The 15,221-nt window shown below is 45.3% G+C and overlaps 1 protein-coding gene across 1 annotated transcript in view; it reads right to left on the bottom strand.

Annotated features, from left to right (window-relative positions):
* ELFN1 (extracellular leucine rich repeat and fibronectin type III domain containing 1) overlaps positions 1-3,549 on the bottom strand; it is a 780,199-nt gene extending 776,650 nt beyond the window's left edge. Inside the window, exons 1-2 of the mRNA XM_088451888.1 lie at positions 3,090-3,549; positions 1,955-2,198 (exon numbers count right to left, since the gene is read on the bottom strand). The gene's annotated coding sequence lies outside the window, so the exon portion shown is untranslated. The remainder of the gene's footprint in view (positions 1-1,954; positions 2,199-3,089) is intronic.
* Between the last annotated feature and the right edge of the window lie 11,672 nt (positions 3,550-15,221).

Raw genomic sequence — 15,221 nt, 5'->3', positions numbered from 1 at the left:
TACTTAAAAAAGTCACACAAATAGCACATGATCCCTGCATTGCTGTTATGAATACTGTACAGCCATGCTGATAACCTCTAAATAATTGGACATTTTCAGTGGTTTCGTAATCACGGGAAACCCTAACCTAGAGGGGAAATTCATGATGACCTCATGTGTGACATCACAGATGGTGGTATGTCATTGACCAGGTCTAGATTTAGCATGTGACTGTCTGCTCCATTATCTCTGTCTGGATATATATCAAACATTTTGACTCTCTTTGACTTGTTACTCGCATTGAATTGACTTGCGAACATGGCTTGGGGAAGCTCTATGTTGGTACACGAGTTTGACACTGTAATGATCCCAGAGGCCATCTAACCATTGATGAGCACTATACAATACTATACACCTTGTCCATGGAATCTGTTAAAGAGACATTGCATTCAATTTGCAACAGTACAGTCTGTGTTATGCTCCATTGGTCATATTTGTTAAAGCAACAATGCTATGCTCCATTTAATATATTAAAGTGACATGCTAGGCTCCACGGGGTATTCTTATTAAAGCAACAGAACAGTCTGCTGTATGTAAGCTAAGCATCACATAGACAGAGTTGAGTATGCCTGTCTAAACATGGAATACGCACAAGGTATACACGCCACTTATAACATCTGAATAATAGGAGACGAAAAGTATTGGATGACAGTATTAATAAATAAGAATGCAGCAATGAATACATTCTGGATACAATTGCAAGTTTCTTTCTGGGTCCTGTCAAGCTGTAAGCATAGCTTAGTTACAGCACTGCTGAAAAATTAAGTTTTTTGTGGATAAGGGGAAAATTCTGGTTTACAACCCTGACCAGCTGCTCCTCAGTACGAGAGCTTCCTAGACATGATTAGAAAATTAGTCAATGGGAATAAAGTGTCCCATATATAGCATTTTACTACATGACATTTTTTTGCTGAAAGGAGCAAGAAGCAACAACTGAATACACAATATAAAAAATAGATATATAAAGCCAAAACCAAGCAATAAAAACAGATTTTCTAGAGTCAGTGGTTAGTAGACCTATACTGTAGTGCATCTTTATGTAGCTGTCAGGACCACACAATTCTCTTCCATAAGTGCACATAGAAGTCAGTACTTCCTAAAGAACTACTGGTCTCATCTTAACAACTACTTCATACATTACTCTTATCAGTACCTATACAAACCCAATATGACATGCAAGAAAATGTAAAAGTAGAATTAACACAACAAATTAAGCCAAATTGATTGGTTTTTTTTTCAAAGTAGCCTGAATAAAGATGAGGCACAGCTTAGTATTCAAGATCAGCAGGCGGTGGATTCCATTCTCCAGAGGACCGTTTGCAATCAAGGCCATTACTCATTTTCGACAAGTTCTAAACTGATCAGCAAACAGCTTAATCTGTGCAAAAAAATATATAAAGCCCTAAAGATCAGCCAGACTGGGTTACTGGCATGTTATAGGCTATACAGTACATCCCACAGCTCTGCAGAAAAATACATAAATGAACTACAGCCTACAGGAATCTCAGATCTCCCTCTATCTCACATACTCTTAATAGCTTTTGGAACAGACAATGAAAATGCGTAGATTCTAAATTGCAACAGTTGTATTAACCCTCCTAGTGGCTGAAGACCAGAGAGAGCTAGGTTTTAAGGCAAAGTGCTATATATAGAAGCAAAGCTGGTTCTCTTATGAGAAAAATAAAAAAATACAGTTTGAGAAATGGATCACAGATGTGGCCTTTTAATAAAAGAATTATATATATGTGTATATATATATATATATATATATATATAAATATATATATATATATACACACACACAGTATATATATTCTGTTAGCTCTAATGTAACATACTGGCAATAGTTGCTTATTAGAATGTTTACATGTTTTCGGTATCATATATATTTTACAGTGATAAGTGGAGTAAGTACCTGATGAAAGCCCAGCAGGGGACAGGCGGTGGGGAAGCTCCTGGCTGTGCGTTGGATCATGTAGGGGAGACCTGCTGGACAGCTCCAGGGCTGAGATCGGGATACAGGACGCTGGCTGATCCCCTAGGAGCTGTCCGCAATCCGCTGGTGCTGAAACCTTCTCTATCTCTCTCACCTCTCAGGACATCGCCATCTCCAGAGATAAAGTCGGGACTATCCACATCACACAACAGTAGACAGGTCCCTCTTGGGAATAAAATAATAAAAATAAAGTAAGGGTACACTCTGAGTCCAGAGCTTCCTCCCCCCCTCCACCCAACACCCAGCAAACTGCCCTTGCTGCTCTCAGTCTTGAGGGAAGGATGGGGCTTGGTAAATTATGGATCCTTGTTAAAGTTTTACGAGGCCATCAGTCTCTTATACACATATGGATAGAGGCGGGCAGAGAGTCAGTGAGGAGTGCGCAAGAAGGAATGCGATGCGCAAACATAGCGCAAGTGCCAGTTCCTCACCATAATGATCAAACAGCTATTGGTTCACTGGACTGTGACTTTCACTAGTCTTTAACCAAAAATAACAAGAATACTGTGATTATCCTCGAAATTTCAGGGATGAGTTATTATGCTCCTAGACGGATCCGTGTGTGTGTGTATGTGTCTGTGTGTGTTGGGAGCTCAGTTTGTGCCCCCTCTCACCCTACAGTAGCTGGAATAATAGCATTACAGGACTCACCAATCCATGGGCTAATGAGGATCCAGGAGTTGGGCTGTTGGATGGATTCGGAGGAGAAGTCTAGAGATCCCCTTTCAGACACTATTATCTGTCATGTCCCCTCTATCTCCCAGCTTCCCCCCCACAGCCAGCCTGTCTCCTATCACATCTGGTGCCACAGATGTGGGTGGAAGAATTAACCCCCTGGCTGCCGGGCTGGCTGGCAGCCCCCTGGAGTAGATATTAAAGACGATCCACAGCTGATTGCAGCCCTGGCAGGAGAATGGCTTCAGCAGGAATCCACATGCAGCGATACGGGCAGACAGAGAGGGCTGATGCATAACACATGACTGGCTAGATGTATTGCAATTACGGGCACTGGATGCCATGTAGTAGTGTACTGCGGCAAGGAAGCCTCACTTACCTGGTGCAGACATCCAGGCTTCTCGGGTGGCGTTCAGGTCCCCTTAGGACATCGGTTCCCTGTGCATTCCACAGCAGCTCCCTTATGGAGACTGTTCGTTTCTCATAGACAGATCCAAGGGCTGGACTCGGCCTGATAGCAGATCCGCAGCTCCTCACTGCGTCAAGTGGAAGGACTTCCAAGATCCATGAAAGGCGAGGTGATGAATGCAGAGCAAGTCCTGATGGAGAGCTGCCGGCTGAATTCCGGGGGCCAGTGCCATGCAGCTCAGGAGGCAGTTCTCAGCCAGTAGCACCTTCCTCCCTGGGTTACTGTGGGGAGTCCTGGAGGAAGAGGGGAGGGCTGTGTAAGTTAAACAGAAACAGCATGTTGATCCAATGGTGCGTAATGGGAACTTAAAGCATACGGTTCCTAATCAGATTGCTTGGCAGAGACGGAGGGATGAGGAATAAATAGATGTGCATTGTGAGAAATGTCCCTCCACCCACTCTTCCCGCTGTATAGCCGCTGCTCTCTTCATCCGCTGCCTATATGTCATATAACAAAATATTGCCTCTCTCTCTTCTCTATCTGTTATGCTGCATGCCCCTTTATTGCCACTGTCCTAATTAGCCACATTGCTTCTTCTCTCTCCCACTTAACTGTATATCTTGGTTTGTTTAAAACACTCACAATACTTTATTTTACAGATTTATTTTTTTTATTATTGTCTTATTTTTCTCTAGCTGTTGCATGTATATCAGACTCTCCCCCATGGCTCCCTCACTTCTTAACTTTTCTGTTACCTCTTTCCATTTCTTGTTGCTATACTCTGTTCCTACTCCTCTATTCATATTCTCAGTCTATTCTCTCTGTGCCTTTTGCTCCCTAGTTTCTATCCATATACCCCCTGTCTTTCCCAAGCCTCTGTAGCCTATTTTACTCTCCCCCACCCCCTATGTTCTTTTTCTCTCAGACTCTTCCCTTCCCATCGAAATTCAATATATTCCTACTCTCTGTCCTCTCTACTTGTCTATCTCATTTACTATACACTCTATATTTTCTGTCTCTTTTTCTTGCAGTGGTTCTTTTTTTTTGCTATATACCTTTCTCTCTCTCTCTCTCTCTCTCTCTCTCTCTCTCTCTCTCTCTCTCTCTCTCTCTCTCTCTCTTTCCCTTTACTTTTATTCATATTCCAGCAAATTTTTGTTTCCCCCCTTCCACTGTCTCTCTCTGTAATCTCTCTTCCACACCACACCACACTCCATCCTGCTCTCTTATTCTATCTCCCTGTGCCGGCCCGATTCACTCTCTCTTCATTTCCCCACACTCTACACTCTATACTCTCTCATTTTCTTTCCCTTTCTTTTATATTCACTAGAACTTCTTCTCCATAACCACCGCTCCCTATTCTCCCCTCTGTATTCTTACTACTCTCTATGTAGCTCTTTCTATTTTCCTCTATCTAGTCTTTTCTATGTCTTCTATTTTCCTTACTCATTTCCACTCTTTACTTCCCTCCTATGCCTAGTTATACAGTATCCCACAGTGCAATAGCTGATATGCTGTTGTATTCCATTTGGAGCAAAAGCCTTTAATTTATTTGACCCCTCTCTCTAATTGACCTATAGAGCTGGTGGTACCTCCGCAGGGTCATGTGACCCATGTGACTCCCCTGCGCTGCTGGCAGCTCTTCAGTTCCATCAGAGGCAGTGGATATCATGGAGTGAATAACCTAAAGCCTTATTTTCCCAGTTGTGACTCACTATTCACCGGTATGCAGTCGGGAAGACGTCGGACGTAATCCCTACGGCTGGCTTCCTGACTGCTTTATCCCGGCGAGGGTTAAATGACAGGCATCTAAACCTAGATGGCTGTCATTTTACTGACGCCGGGAGACCGGCGCCTGGCATCCCGATAGAAGTGATGCCAGGCGCCGCTGCGGACAGCCACGGGTGGGGAGGGTTAGGTTTAGGGCTCCCGGGGGGGACTTAGGGTTAGGCACTCCCCCAGGAGGTTAGGGTTAGGCTAGGGGGAGGGAGGGTTAGGGTTAGGCACCCCCGGGGTGAGGTTAGGGTTAGGCACCCCCCCCCGGGGGACTTGGGTTAGGCACTGGGGGGGAATGTTATGGTTAGGCTAGGGGAAGGGAGGGTTAGGCACCCCCCCCTGGAGGTTAGGGTTAGGCTAGGGGAAGGGAGGGTTAGGGTTAGACCAGTCACTGGTGCAGGCATACCTACATGTAAGCCTGCAATATATTTATATTATAGAATGCACACATCATCCTCTCAGGATCTTTTCCTCCTCTTCCTCCTATAAGTGGCCCACATTTTTAGAGAGATATATATGGTAGCTTTCAATTATTGACACTCCCAGTTATATGTGTTCCCGTTGCATAGTATTATGTCTAACTCAACAGTATATCTCACAATAATATATATTTTTTAAATTTATGTATCTGTGGGAATGATATCTCCAGTTTTTGAAATCCCTCCTCTGAAAGCGTGCCTTTGTCACTAATATTATCTCTGTGCCTCTCTCATTCTGGGGCTGATTCTGAGTTGGGGACAAATAAATAAAAAGTAGCTTTGTATCTAGAACAAACCATGTTGCAAATACATATATTGTCTTTACATGCATAGGAGGGGAAGATGGGGTTGCCACTCATGGGCCACACACACTTTGGGGGTCCCCACACTGCTGCAAAACTTTGACTGGAACCTGGCCACTCTAGACTCTCTCTGACTGGCTACAGCCTCCCGGCAGCATCACTCACTGAGGTACCTGACCGTGGCTGATTATGGAAGCCCCACCTCTTTGCTGTAATAATGCCTCAATTCATGGGTGTATGGGTAGGGGGTGGGGCCTAATGCTGTTAAGTGTCCAACCTCATTAAAAAGCTGCTGCTGTAACAGGTAAAGTCCCTTCCACCCTCTATCTCTCTTTCTCTCCTTTTCTCCATTCTAGGGATAGACATCGGAAAGCTCACCATCAAATGATGGCTGGGCTTCCACCATTGAAACTTTTGATGTGATGGTAGCTAACTATCACATCAAAAGAATTAGATGGCAAAAACTATGTATATGACTAGTGGCAGAGGGCGGAGCCTTTGTGTATGGCGGCGGAGCAAGGCATCTATTCTCCCACTGCTCACCCGCTGCTCTGCTATGCAGAGCAGACGTGTGTGCATTAACCCCGCATCCAGCCATTAGATGGGCATCAGAAAGCTGCATCCAATGGCTGGCAACCATCGAATTCTCGGTATTCGTTGGAAAAAGTACTTCCGTCGAATCAGAAACATTGATGGTTGCTAACCATCGGTTGCCGATGTCCATCCTTACTCCATTCCTTTCTGTCCCCTCCTCCCACCCTACCTCTCTTCTCCCTCTATCTCCCTCTCTATCACACTTCCACTCCCTCCCTCTCTCTTTCTCCATCCCCCTCTCTCTTCCTATCTTTCTGTTCTCTCTCCCTGTCCTTTCCTCCCCCCTTCCCTCTGTCACCTCCTCCCTCACTCTCTCTTCCCCCTCTCTCTCTCTTCCTCTCTGATGTCTCTCACTCTCTCTCCCTTCCCCACTATTTCCCTTCCTGTTCCTATCTCCCATTCTCTCTTTATGGGCAGGATGCATGACACATCGCATTCGAGATGCGATGCATCCCGCCACTCTTCACAAGCATGCCGGCATTAGCAACACCGGTATGCATGATGAATACCGCAAAGGAATGCTCTCTCGTTAAGACCGGCCCTTTGCGATGATGGGACTTAATATAACCCAGAAGCCCCTCTGACATCCTTCTGTGCATGCACAGGACACTCGAACCACGGGGGTGCTGGGAGGGATCCGACTGGATCCCTCTCTCATCACTCTCCCAATAGAAGCCAATAGGCTTCTATAGGGTAATGCCATCAGGAAGATGGCGTTATCCACCGCAACCAAGCCCCAGAGTGCATCACAATCCATGGCTTGGTGCATATGAGAAATGCGGTGAAACCCGCATTTTTGTGGTTTGACTGCAGTTCTAGCTCCCACCCTATATCTTCACTATCTATCTATCTATCTATCTATCTATCTATCTATCTATCTATCTATCTATCTATCTCATATCTATCTATCTATCTATCTATCTATCTCATATCTATCTATCTATCTATCTATCTATCTATCTATCTATCTATCTATCTATCTGTCTGTCTATCTTAGCTATCCATATATCTCTATCTTTATATATCTCCCCACTCAAAATCCTGCATTTGCCCCTGGCAGTGTTCTAGATCATGACCGCTATGCTGCCGTGAGTTGTTTTCCAACAGTGTTGCCGACATGAAGTAGTATACTGCCACCTTGCCAGTCAGTGGAGAGTCCAAAGACATAGTAGTCGCTGCATGAGGCTGTGACAATTTTATTGATGGGGCCCCCAAAGCTTAGTTGCCCCAGGCCCTCAAAGCCTTAATCCGGCCCTGCATGCAGGTCATGGGCAGAACTACTGCAGGTGCATCCGGTGCTTTCCACCAAGACCCCTGAGGAGTAGGGGGCCCACAGACGATCAGATCCTCATCATTGATGATCCACATCACTGACAGTTGTTTGAGTGACGGCTGTCAGTGGCTGCCACCTGTCTGGGATTTGATTGCACAGTCTAGATTGTCAACAATTACGGGTGCCCTAGGCTGCTGCTCATGCACTGCCTGCTGGGGAGGTGATCTGGCTAGTGCTGCACGTGGAAGGAGGGGGCCACTTTGAGTCCTCACAGTGTCTAGTCTCCCTGCCACAGCCCTGACTGTAGGAGTACCTGCATTGTTAGTGCTGCAGAGCTCCATTTGGTTCCCATGCAGGAAACACTCCGTGTGTACTGCTGTTCCTTTACTGCCCACCGACACACATATGAAGCTGTACATTCATCAGCTGCACAGACACAGCTGCCCAGACTACACTCAGCACTGTTGCTCTCTTTACACTGCACCTATATATGTGCTGGGGGGGTCACTGCCCAGTTTTTTCACTTACTGGCCATCTTACACTGCACCTAAGTATGTCAGTGCCCTGTAATTACTGCCCTTCTTATACCCTCTGGCCATCACCCTCCGCCTCTCCATCAGCATCTACCTCTCCAAGTTCCCCCCTGGCCATCACCCTCTGCCTCTCCCTGTCACCCTCTGCTTTTCCCAGTCACCCTCTATCTCTGCCTGTCACCCACTGCCCATCACCTTCTGTCTCTCTCCATCACCCTCTCCTTCTGTCACCCACTGCCTCCCCTGGTTCCACTACTTGCCCCTGTCAGCCTCTACCTCTCCCCATCATCCTTTGCCCATCACCTTCTCCTCCTCATCCTCTACCTCTCCTTATCTGCATCACCATCTGGCTCTCCCTATCATCCTCTCCCTCTGTCACCCACTGTCTTCCCTGTCACCCACTGCCTCTCCCCATCACCCACTGCCTCTCCCTATCATCCTCTCCCTCTGTCACCCACTGTCTTCCCTGTCACCCACTGCCTCTCCCCATCACCCACTACCTCTCCCCATCATCCACTGCCTCTCCCCATCACCCACTGCCTCTCCCCATCACCCACTGCCTCTCCCTATCATCCTCTCCCTCTGTCACCCACTGTCTTCCCTGTCACCCACTGCCTCTCCCCATCACCCACTGCCTCTCCCCATCACCCACTGCCTCTCCCTATCATCCTCTCCCTCTGTCACCCACTGTCTTCCCTGTCACCCACTGCCTCTCCCCATCACCCACTGCCTCTCCCCATCACCCACTGCCTCTCCCTATCATCCTCTCCCTCTGTCACCCACTGTCTTCCCTGTCACCCACTGCCTCTCCCCATCACCCACTGCCTCTCCCCATCACCCACTGCCTCTCCCCATCATCCACTGCATCTCCTCATCACCCACTGCCTCTCCCCATCATCCACTACCTCTCCCCATCACCCTCTGCCTCTCCCCATCATCCACTGCCCATTACCCTCTACCTCTCGCTATCACCTTCTACCTCTCCCCATCACCCTCTGCCTTTACTGTCACACTCTGCCTCGCCCTGTCACCCACTGCCCATCACCCTCCATCTCTACCAATCGTCCTCTACCTCGCCCTGTCACCCACTGCCTCCACATCACCCTTTGCCTTTCACTGTAACCCTTTGCCTCTCCCTATCACCTATTGCCTCTGCCCATCGCCCTCTGCCATTCCCCATTACCCTCTGCACATCACTCTCTGCTTCTCCCTGTCATCCTCTGCCCATCACCCTCTGCCTCTCCCCGTCACCCTCTGCCTTTCCACGTCACTCTCTGCCAGCAGACCCATCTGTGCACATTGGTGAGTTTAAAGGAAGAACAGATTATTATTATTTAATTAAAGAGAGCACTGAATATTATTATTTAATTAAAGCAAGCATAGATTATTACTAAACACATAGATGCTGTCTGTATTGTTTGGCTGTTATGTGGCGCCCTACCGTGTGCTACAGGGCCGGCTCTAGGGGTGTTCGACCAGTGTGGTCAAACAGGGGCGCCACCCATAGAGGGTGCACCCCTCCCCAACATCCCCATTTCAGTGGGACAGTACTGAAGTACCGTGGGTGGTCAAATCGGGAGGTTGGGGACCCCCACCGGGTGGTGCCGGACCGTGGAGTCTGAATGGATGATGCGCGCATGCGCGCGGAATCCATTCAGTGACAGGAGAGGGCTGGGGGAAGCCCAGCTAGTGAGGCTCCCCACCCAGCCCGATGTTGTTTGGAGGCATGCCATGCGGGCACGCCTCCAAATAACATTACATAGGAGGCATGGCATATGGTAATTAGGACACACCCCCATTTTCAGATGCACGCTGCTGTCCAAGCGCGATGTGGGGGTGCACTGGAGAGAGCCAGCACAGGGTGCTCCGACCCCTGGAGCCGGCCCTGGTGTGCCATATTATGAACTCAGCATGGGGCTTAGAAGGGAAGGGGCCCAAAGCATATTTTTGCACCTGGGCCCACCACTTGAAAGTTCTGCCAGTGATGCTAGGTAAAAACTGTTTGCTTTTGCATGTAGCCCTTGGGTTGGGTACAGGATGCCGGCGCTCGGTATCCCGGCAGTCAAAAATGCCCCACATTAGTGTATTACGATTTGTACTTAAATCACACCACCAAGCTGAGCGCAGGCACATACTTGTTATATATATTAAAATCCTGACACTGGCATCCCAACAGGGTTAGAATACCGACACCTGTCGGTAGGTATCCTAACCCTTCTCCTACCCCTAACCCTAAACCTCCTTCTCCACACCCTGATCATAACATCTCCTATAGTGCCTAACCCTCCCTGCCTAGTGCCTAACCCTCCCCCCTTAGTGCCTAACCCCAACCATCCCCTTAGTGTGTAACCCTAACCCCTAACCTTAAATGTAACTCTCCCTGTCCCCCCACTACTTACCTTCAGGATGCCGGCGGTTGGGATGCCAGTGCTGGGATTCTGACAGGTGTTGGTATTCCAGTGCAGGGAACAGAGAGAGGTCCTCATGGGATTGTGACTACATACCGTAGCCCTCAAATGCTGGGCAGCTTTATTTTAACACTGCACTTTAGATGTGAGCTAGGACATACCCCTCCCAAATCTAAATCTCTGCACATTTCACATCTGCCCCACCTGCAGCGAAACATGGTTTTACCAGGGTACAAAGTTACTGGCTCTCTTTTGCTTTGCTCCCAACCCAGAATCAGTCCCACTTTATCAGACTCTTTCTTTAAAGAGCTGGATATCACTGCTATTTCCTAAGGTGGACATGGCTGTTCAATATGGTAGGGATGCAAAAAATATGAGCAAAGAAATTGGTTGCAGAGTGCCTTTGCCCTGACCATTCCAGTGACACTTTGTGCACACTGCTCCAAATTGACTTGTCCCCTGATATTCTTCCTTCTCTCTTTTCCAACTTCAGCCCAAATTTTCACTCCCATTCTGTTATTCAAAAATATCTCTATGTTCCTTGTGGGCCATAATGAGGTAGTTTCAAATACAGACATACTGTTTCTCGCTTCTCTCTACCTCCCTCTACAGTCCCCCCCCCCCGTGTATCTCCTTCCATTTCTATATCTATCTCGCAACCTCCACCAACTCACATTCCCTTATCTCACCTCCGTTTCCTCAGCGAGCAACTGACTTCTCGCTCTTCCTTAACCACTGTTCAACCACACCAGTTGGATTATAAGAAGGACTCTTACCCAATAATTCTCTTGCAAAATTAACGTTCCCCACTTAGATTTCTATTTGCAGTGGCAGTAAAGTTTATTCTCAATCTATATCCTAATAAAGTTTCCATATAACCCAGGCAGGTGTTAGCAATTTAGATATGAAAATAAGGCATGCCATTTTCTAATAAGATGGTGGCATAAATTGGCCATTACCTTCTTTACATTAAACCTCTAGAGCCATAAGATTATATTTTAAGATGCTTCTTTTGCCTGAGTAATATATTGTAAGTATACATTTATATAAGAGCAACTCAGTTTGCCTGCCAATTATAGGATAACTGTAACCTGATGCATTAAGCAAACCATGCATTATTATAACAATACATTATTCAGGCTAGAGATCATCACGTGCACAGAAGCCCTGCTTAAGAGGATGCTAATTAATTTTAGTGGGAAATGGAATTAGTTCAAGCGAGATGAAACGGTTAATCAATGAAATCATCTGAAAAACAGTAGGAGTATTCATGTGGAGACCACTGCAGGGAACAGAGAGATGTCCTCACGAAATCAAGAACTACAAAGGTTCACTGTCTGACTAGATCTTCCTAACACTACAGGACTGTCCTTATGAGTCTGCTGCAGCTACACTGCTAAGGTTAATGGGGCTAAATACAGTTCCCAGGACTAACCCATAAATAAGTCAGTCTGGTCTTGCCTCTCATGCACTCAATCAGTGCTGGATAAAGTCAAGTTGCCACCTCTAAGGTGCATGAAAACGTTTAGTTACAGTATTTGCCGGCAGGTGGGTGTAGTAATCCCTTAAGCCCCAAACTGGTGTTTATGACCTTACATAGTGGTAATTTGTATTCTGTTTTGTGAACAACACTATAGATAATTGTAGCACCTTGTTAATAAAAATGCAAAGATAGAAATATATAACCGTCCTTTAAAGACCATTATATTGTCAATTTCTTTAGATCAATAATGATATACAGTTTAGTGAGCAGTTACTTTTCTTGTGGGAATGGGATATAAGTTACTTGAATAATTATACCATTATAGAGAACTTTATTTATTGTACTAATAAGTTGCAGGCCAATTTATTTGTACCTCTCTAGAGACCTGCAGAACATTGCTCCAGTCTAACAAACGCTTTCAAATTTACTGTGATACAGTATGATGAGCAGCATTAAATACTTATAAAACCAGCAGTCTGAAGTTCCCAAGGGAATTATATACCTGCAAAAGAATACCAAAAATCTGGCCTCAGCCAAAACCAACCCTGTTTGCACTATTGCAGCAGTTAAAGGACAAATTTTACTAAAATACATTTTTGTAATCCAGTGTTTTTCAAACTGCCGGATTTACTCAAGGTCAAACCACTCAAAAAAACACCACTCAAGAAAATCATAGTTTTACAAAACACCGCGTTGGAAGTTGCCATCTCAATTGTTTACATTGTAAGAATACATACTGTGAAATTTACCAGGCTGCAGTTCGACAAAGCACCAGTAAAATTAGTTGATTGAGAGAAGCTATAGTGCTGAAACCACTGTTTGCCCTATCTTGCGAACATGAGGAATTATACATTTATTCATTATAAGGGCAATCATTTATGGATTAAGAAGGCCAAAACAATGAATCATTATCCTTTGGGGAAAACTTACTTTATGAATATATTAGGGGCAGAAAATGTCTTATTATTTATATTATGGATAAAATATTATTTGATTGTTATTGTTAATAAGTGCCATAAAAATGTATTTACGATGGAGACAACACTTACTTTTTCCTGATGTGTGCTGTATTGATAGTGACATGCAATAATAGTTGCCCTCATAATTAATAAGTGTATTAGGCCTCCTCTTATGTTCTGAATAGACAGATCAAACAAAAGTTAGTGCTGCCAGTTTTGCCTAAAACCTCTGCTGGTTTGAAAGTGCCACATAACTGGTTGTTTTAAGATTTTAACTCCAAAACACCAGATATTAAATCCATCGGTGATGTGCGGTGCTTTGAAATTGGCAAAAAAAAAGTGACTGTTGTCCAAAATGTGCTTTGTCACATTTTAAAGTTATATCTGTCCATAAAACGTATGTAATTATGAATCCAAACTATTAGGGGAACAAAATATAAAATAGCCGCCTATGGATAATGTTATGTCTGCTTTAATAAAATGTTGAATTCTTCTACTTGAATTCTATGTTGGCCCCAGATTGCCATTACCACAAATTCCGTAACTGGCTGGCCAATGTTTCAGCATATTAATGATTGTCTATATTTGCACAAGAGCTGCATAGGCAGTAGTAATAAAGGAACAAGACATTATTATACACTGAGTAAACATTTAATATGGTGTGAAATGTTCAGCACATTAAACTGTAACAGCTGCAACTATGGTCTAAAGCATGAGGGCCAAAGCAAAGTAGCATTGAAGGTGATTTATTAAAAGCCTTGGATTCGTTGACACATCTGCCACTGAGAGAAAAGAAAGGAGGAGGATTATATTATCTTTTGTTGCCTTTGTACTGGTGGAAAGTGCAAATGCTACGTTAAGACAAAAAAAAATGAAGAAGATAACAATGAAAATAAATTAATATATTTGACTTGCATGCGTACCATTTTATGTATGTCTTTTTCTTTGCTCTATCTGCTAAGTTATTTTTTCCTAAACATTTTTCTGAAATAGATGTAAACTTAATTTGCTAGCCAAAAAGTAGAACTTTACAGAAGAAACAGAAATAGAACACAGGGAAATAATAATGTGATTTATTGACTTCTGCAGAGAAAAAAAAATCCATTCGATGTTCTAAACATAAAGATGTATTTCTGTCATGTGACACTCTATAAAGTCAGCAGATGCAATTTTGAAAGGCTTACCTAACAAGGTGCAGATTGCACCACTGAGCCGTAACCCATAGTGATTATTCAAATGATCACTCTAATCCACAGGTTCTCAAACTCTGGGCCTGATTCAGACCCGCTCGCAAGCACTGAGCACTTGCAAGCGGGTTGATGTTGGCCCAGTGCGTATGCGCACGACGGAGGTGGCTCCGTCGTGCGCATGCGCGAGACCCGGATAGCGATGGGCAAGCCGTTGCTCTGGGTCTTGCTACAAAGGGGGCATGCTGTCGATGTTGAGTGACAGCACGCCCCCTTTGGTGGGTGGGCTGGGGGCGTGGCTGCCCAGACGGAGGCGTTCCCATGGGAACGCCTACCATCTAGGGCCGACCCCACTGACATCACAAGTGATGTCAGTGGGTGGACTTCTTGCTCTGTAAGAGCAAGAAGTCCACTGGGACTTGCGGCAACGAGACCCTACCGCAAGGGTCTCGTCGCAAGTCCAATGGTCGCAATGGTCTTGACCATCGCGACCATCATCCTGGCCGCTCGCACTAGCTGTCGGTGGTCCCCCACAGCTATGCGAGCGGCCAGGAGGCCGCTCTAAAAATACAATAGGCGGGCACTGATTCAGAGCGAGCGCTCTGAAAGAGCGTCCGGCTCTGAATCAGGCCCTCTGTCCTCAGGACCCCACACAGTGCATGTTTTCCAGGTCTCTTCATAGGATCAAAAGTGAAATAATTATAACCACCTGTGACCTTTTAAAGTGTATCAGTGAGTAATGAGTACACCTGTGCACCTGTTGGGTGACCTGAAAAATGTGACCTGTGTGGGGTCCTGAGGACCGAGTTTGAGAACCACTGCTCTAATCAATCAAATCTGAATAAGGAAGACTAATAACTTGATTGGCTGCTATAAGATATTGCACAATTGTGCAACGTGATTAAAAAGACCTTTGGGTGTGCAGATAAATAAGTTAGTGGCGGTTGCATAAAACCTTATGCATGGTAATAATAAAGCACCTGCCACCTAGGCACAGAGAAGACAGAAAAGTTTTTTGGACCTGATCCGTGTTAGAATGCAACGTATCCATTTTAAAAAACCATTGACATTACTAAAGCACTCTATGACTAACATTCATTGTTAGGAT

This window comes from Taudactylus pleione, unplaced genomic scaffold, assembly GCF_031769625.1.
Source record: "Taudactylus pleione unplaced genomic scaffold, aTauple2 ptg000032l, whole genome shotgun sequence".
Taxonomy (NCBI): Eukaryota; Metazoa; Chordata; class Amphibia; order Anura; family Myobatrachidae; genus Taudactylus; species Taudactylus pleione.
The sequence above is the reverse complement of the archived record's forward strand: the minus strand, read 5'-3'. Positions and strand labels throughout refer to the sequence as shown.